Here is a 6,833-nt window from a genome sequence, read left to right as displayed (position 1 = left end):
GCTACTATGCCAAAGTAATCTGACCTCTCATCAGGAATTCACCAGCACCGCACCTCACATGGACTGACTAAATGGGAAAAGGCGCAATTTAGAAGGAATAGGTAAAGCTTTGGCTAACAAATTAACATTGTCTTTTAATTTTCTTGATATATTTCTATTTAGCAACACATATCTCATGCATCATGTTAGGCTTGTCAGCATTTTGCTCCCCTTCACAACTGATTTGTAAAGTTAGTACTGCACAGGAGCAACTGGAATATATACTAGGAAAATTAAAACATTCCTTTAAACGGCAAAGACACTAATCATGTTTACCGGTAGTAAAGATCTTTCAGCCTTTGAAAATACGCCACGAACCAAAAGCAAGGGTCAGGTTGTGTGTTTTTTATTAAATGAAAGTTAAACTAATGTTGATTCTTCTCCAGTTTCATTTTTTAAAGGTTTTCATTTTCCTGTTATGAAATCAAAAATATTTTACTAGTTATGAATACACTGACAATTTTATGACAGTACAGTTGAACACAGGGAATTTTTGTGGCTAGGTTTAAGAATCTATGTTGATAAATATACTGAAGAGCCACTTCATCTCATTTTATAACTTCCAATTATCCCAAACATTTACTTCTAAGCTACTACACCAAACTGTCTGATAAATCTGCACTGAAATTAAGGACTGACCTCTCACATGGTGATCCATTGCAATGCCTTCTAAAAATGCACCTTTCCCGCCCCCCCCTAAAATATTGCTGCTAACAACTGGCACTAATGTCAGTTAAAACTTATGTGATTGACGCCTCTTTCTAGATGCCTTACCAACACAGGGGTAGTACAGTCTGAAAACCAGTACTGTACCTTATTTTGAAGGTATGGAAACCAAAGGCAGGCAACACTGCTACCACAGGACTACTCAAGCTGGCCAGCTTTCATTCATAGATTCCTCAATGCTCAGCTTAAATGACCACGCTCCCAAAACTGATACACAACAACCTGAGCAACTCCAAGAAAGGTGAAGTTGTGATCTAGAGTCACTATGTCAGCTACAACAGATTTTTATAAAACATCAACACAATATGTTATCAGTCAATAAAAGAGCAAAGCTGGGATTTTAACAATGGAGAACACCAATAAAATAAGAGTCTAATATTAAATCTCTGTATCATGATCTAGGGAGCTCTCATGATCATCTCATTAGATTAGGAAGTGGCATTAGCTACAGATATCCAAAACCAGTCAACAGAAAGGGGTGAGTAGGAAGAAAGCTCTCTTTTGGACATATTTAAAGATTTAACACTATGCAACCCAGGTGCTCAGTGTGTAAACTGCCTTCAAAGAATACTTCCTTCACAGATGCTATCTCTGCATACTTTATTATATGTTGTACAGTAACGGTTGTAAACAGCCACTGATTCTCCATATCTCAATACTTTGAATAAGCTCAGACATTATCAGGTGAGCCACAGTAGCTGCAAACAGCAATTGCAAAGTAGCAAATTTTGCCTGGCCCTCAGATACTTAAGACAGCTCACATCACTTACATGAAACTGTTCCTTTTGATTGCCTTTTCTTTTACTTTTTTGCTACTTGCTCCTCTTTGCAACTTAAAATCTAAAGTTTAGCATTGATGCACAAAATAGCTTGGAGGCCCAGGCTTCCTTCTAGTCATGTGTAAATTAAACAGCTAGAGTCATATAATTAAAATTAGCTGTTATCTATTCCCCCCAAAAGGTGTTATTTTATACTCATTACTACTAACATGTTACAGTGAGAAAAGAGTCAGGCAAAAACCTTACTGCATAGCTGATGCATGCCTACCGGACAAGTCTCCTGAAGCAATCTGCAAACTGAATTTATTCTTTAGAGAATACAGTATTTTACCTTTGCAGGTTCCTAAAAAAGAATTAAGTAGATGGGATATGTTCTCCCTTATACTCTTGCAATACATTTGGAGCTACATGATGAAAGGATCATCATTTCATTACCACTTGAACAAATTATTTTAAGTCCTTCGAGATGCCATATTTCATATTTCAAGCTTATGTGAAAGATATTCCAGTGTGCAGGGTATAGAAGATTAGGACAATTTCGAACCCTCTTTGTTGAATTCCAGCACTCATTCATATTTGATCTTCTGAACTCTAATGTTCAACATGGAAAAGCATCCACAATATGTTTTTCTTCCTCAGAAACAGAATTATTAGACTACAATAGATGTTTTAATCATCTTACCTCTCAAAAAAAAAGTCCACTGATCATAATCTGATTTGCCCCATTAATAAATTTTAATTGGTGGTATCTTTACTGAATAAAGACAGCTGGAACACTTTGTTCAAGGAATTGGGGAACATGATAAAAAAATATCCTTCTGACAGCAAGAACTTGCTCAGAACTGATTGTTCTTCACCTGTGTGTGAGTTCACCAGAGAACTGAGTGCTCAGAAAAGGCAATTCTAGAAAGGGACAGAAAATAGGAGCTATTTGATGTCTACTTTAAAAACATTACATCAAATATTTAAAAAATAAAAAAGAATGCCCTATCTTTACAATCTTTTGAAATCAAAAATTGTAGGCAACATACAGAGATGGCTATCTTAATATTATGTTTGCTTACTAAAATCTCTGGATTATTCTTTTTGGTTTTTGACCTGTAAACTTAACAGCTCTAAAAAGTATTTAAGTTTTTGAAGCCTTTGATACCAAAACCAGTTTAAAATGTAACTTTAAGAGACACATTAAAATATGTTTTAATTTTCAACTCAGGCCTGTCCCATTCCCCAAAAACCCAACATTTCACACAAGCTGACCCAGCCCAGCTACTTCTCTAACTCCTTTCACATGCTTCAGAGCTCTGCTCATCAGCTTATTCCATGTATTTATCTGCATAAAAGCACAGTAATGTGCTTGAAATAGGCACCTAGAAGATTAGCTTAAAGATAATTTTGCACTGAAAACTGTCTACCTGAGATGGACAACTTCTCTCTCTCCACAGGACTTCCCCAGTGAATTTGCAGCAACATGCTGACTTTGGTAGCAAAACAAGTATTTTCCTACCCAAAGTGGCTATGGGAAAGGTTGACAGGTCTACTCCTTTCCAACAAGCAAAAGGTGTTAAGCTCCAAGTGGCACAGTGATGGACAATACAGACACAACCAACCGACAACGGGAAATAAGGAGATTAAGAATCTAGCCTTTAGAACTCCAGAGGGCTATAATTAAGAAAAATTTGATTTTGCACCTTTTCAGATCTTATGATAGTTTAAAGGCCATATTGACGAACAAAGCAACTTTGCTACCAAATTCTTAAGACAGTTTAGTCAGAGATTGCCAGTCATCACAATCACCTTCCCAAACCAACTTCCTACACTAAACAACTTAGTTACTGATGGCAGACATCATCACACAGGAGTCTTTACACGATATACAAGTGAAGACATCCTGAACTCTTACTAGCAGCCTGCACACTGTACCACTGTCAGAAAATAGTTGTTTCTTTAAGTGATTTGTTTCTCTCCAGATACACTTCTACATTTAAAACACGTGTTCAAATAACATGCAGTATTCTCAATGGAATTTTACTCCAATAGCCAAAGTCCATCTACAGCTCAAATATTTTAGAGATACGATAATCCTTCTTTCTTGAAAAATTGTTCATTCTTATCTAAGTCATCCCTGAATCTTTCTCCCCTCCTTGGCTTCCAGCCAACAGTATTATTCCCTCAAAATGTTTTCTGATCTGTGATCTCTGACTGCAGAGCCAGGTTTATATCCACAATTCATTTTATGAACATTTGTTTACAGAGAGTGGAACACTACTGTATTATTATACTGAAAGGTAGAAGTTGTTTGAAATATCTTCACATTGCCATTACCTATGAGAATCTGATCCATGTTGCAGGTTTACTGTGCAGACAAAAAGCAGATGTGGGTCCCACCAGGCTTTTATTAGCTCAGGCACAAAACAAAGCCAAAGAGCTCCAAAGAGACAAGCCAATGTCTAGAAACAGAGAAGATGCATGGGCATTTTCACGTGGTGGAGAGCACCTGAATATGTACCTAATGAGTGCACAGCCCCAGCCTGGATACCATGAGCAAAGGAGCCCTCCAAGTTAAGGGTGGGAGAGTTTGAGAACATGAGAGTCTGTCACCCTGCAGAAATTCACTGGGTTCTAGCTGAGGGTTTAGGTCCCGTTCAGCAGCAGCATGCTAAGCACAGCTGCACTGTGAAAAACAGAAAAATTATTCCCATGTAAGATTTGTCTTAGTGCAGCAGCAAAAAAAACCCAACCAAACTGTAAATTAGAAAACATGGTCATCTTACAGTGAAATCAAGCTTCCAGCCCTGGCAAGTTTCAGAACAGTAGGGAAACAGTTACCAGTTAGCACACAGAAACATAAATACAAAACCGTTGATAATAACCACTGTCAGTAAGTACTACAAGGGAAGTTACTCAGAGGACCGAGGCATAGAAAGCAAAGGAGCTGAGACACAAGCAGCACACACATGCTACCACACCAACTGCAGACGATTAAATGTAATCAAAGCTTCCAATTTAGAATACGCAGCACAGTGCTGCCAGGAGTTGCTAACAGCACTCAAATCTCTTTATTCTGAAACACCATCACTTCCGGAGATAACACTTTAAATAGGATCTTTAAAGAGCACAGGAGAATGCAGGTAGAAGGTCAGAGGGTGAAAGGTAGATTCTGTAGAGGAAGCAGAAAGTTAAATTGGAGAAGAACAGAGAAAGGCATAAACTTTATCTAGGGTTACGCTTGCACAAAACGATGAGGTTTAGTATACAGATTAGCTGTGTATGTTTAAAGAGCCTGCATGCTGTTAAGTCGACCTGAGCTACTGGGCCCAGACATCTGCATGCTAACCCAGAGACTGCAGTGCAGCCTGTGTCCCCTGCTGGCATCTATCCAGAGGCAGTTAAGAAGAGAGATCTAGGTTTCTGTACTGGGATAAGAAGTGTGTGCAAGTCAACCTGTAGTGCGGTTACACAATGTTAAGTCTCTTTCATAGAGAACAGTGAAAAATGTATCCTTTCCCAAAGAATGTTCTTCCTGGTACTGTAAATAGCTAGCCATGCTTTAAATTTAGCATTCAGCTCAATTGCTAAGTCCAAGGGGGGTATTTAAATCAAACTGGGAGTTTTACCCCACTTTTCAGTGAAGTATTTCAACTACTTTGTTTCTAATATTTAATGAAGTGCTTTAAATTCAACTTAAAATGTTCATACACAGCTTTCTAGTTCTGTTTTAGTACCATCTGTGTTGTGATCTGCAGTCAGCTCTACTACTCACCATGACCACAGGCTGAAACACTCTTGACAACAGAAAATCCCGGATAACAGGGTGTACGCTAGGGAGCATGTTGCAGACACTCCCAAACACCAGTCAACACTGTGGAGTCAATTAGTTATCTCTGTACATCCAGTCCCTGCACTCTGAGTTTTAGAAGACCCCCATCAGTTTGGCCTCCATTACCTGAACATTATCCTGCACTGCATCTGAACCAGTTAAAACAGTAGCAGATGCCCACACCCGCCTACTTTTTTCCCTTCCCTGTCCCTGGCATTGCTCTGACTTTGTCAATGCCACCTCCTTACACTTCCAAGTTCACAAATACAGCCACAGACATGAGGTACAGCTCAGGCTAATGAAGCCTCGCTAGACACCCAGTATTTGCACTGTGCAAGCAGGCTGTGGGAGTCCAGCGTTGAGACTTCTGATCTGACCCTGCACAGGAGGAGGTGAGACCCCGCAAAGCTTATCAGCTAAACTTCCACGACACCGAGACGCAATTCTTCTGTTTCAGGAGCTGCAACTCAGCTAATTATCTCTGCCATAAATAACCCACAGCCTAAACGATCTACCTAGAGATCTGCCTGCATAGTGAATAGAGTTACACAAAACAAGCTAGAAGAAATAAAGTAGAATTACATGTGGTCTCTCAAAAAGTTGACAAAAATCCTTAGAAGAGAACGAGAAGTGATATGTTAAGGAAGAAGAAAGACTCAAGACAACTAGATCAGTCTGAAACATCACGAAAAGTTGTAAGAAAGGGTATGCAGGTTCTGAACTCTGATAAGCATTAATTAGTGATTCAAGAAGGCAAATACTACTGACATGAGCAGTTTTTGTTTAGTAATATTAGGATAAGAATGTGAAGGAGCAAAGTAGGTGAGCAGCAACACTGCAAACAAAATTCAGATGTGCCAAATACAGAATTAAGTTCAAAATTATTCAGAGCATTTGTCACATTAATTTTTCAGTGTCGCTTCCCCACTTTGGCCATCATCACTAATATTTCAAGTAAAAGTCAGCAGCAGCACTCAGTTCCTAGCAATTTTCAATATGATGTGATAAGGAGTCAACTGTTCCCTTTTTGCTTGAACAGCCATTCTATGCCAAAAATGGCTAAAAGTCATGTTGTTTGATTAGTAACTCCAGACCAGTTCGATTTCTTTTCATCTACTACACCTGCAAACTGAGGCATGAAAGTAAAAGAGCATGAGTAGAAGGATCTGCTACAAGAAAAGCTGCAGCTAAGGCAAGCATCCTATTTCAGATACTCTTAGATTAACAGTACTGGGGCAAAGAAGTGACCTGCCTCATGTGCAGAAAAAGCTATACAGAGAGAACCTAAAAAAAAATTAAATAATGAATTACCCAATCTAGATCTTCAAGAGAAAACAACAAAAAACCACATAGCACCCTTTGCTCCTTCTATTTAGAGCAAAAGTTCTGTAGGGAATCTATAACTTGCCCTCTATTTTGGATGCAAAGTAGAATGATAATCATAGAAGTATTTCAAGTACAAAGCTTTCTCA

At 38.7% G+C, this 6,833-nt stretch overlaps 1 protein-coding gene across 3 annotated transcripts in view; it reads right to left on the bottom strand.

Moving 5' to 3' along the window:
- The window catches only part of KIF13A (kinesin family member 13A), a 119,320-nt gene that overhangs the window by 100,007 nt on the left and 12,480 nt on the right, over positions 1 to 6,833 (bottom strand). The gene's annotated exons all lie outside the window — the stretch shown is intronic.

Source organism: Phalacrocorax aristotelis, chromosome 2, assembly GCF_949628215.1.
Source record: "Phalacrocorax aristotelis chromosome 2, bGulAri2.1, whole genome shotgun sequence".
NCBI classification, from domain to species: Eukaryota; Metazoa; Chordata; class Aves; order Suliformes; family Phalacrocoracidae; genus Phalacrocorax; species Phalacrocorax aristotelis.
This window is presented reverse-complemented; position numbering and strand designations above follow the sequence as displayed.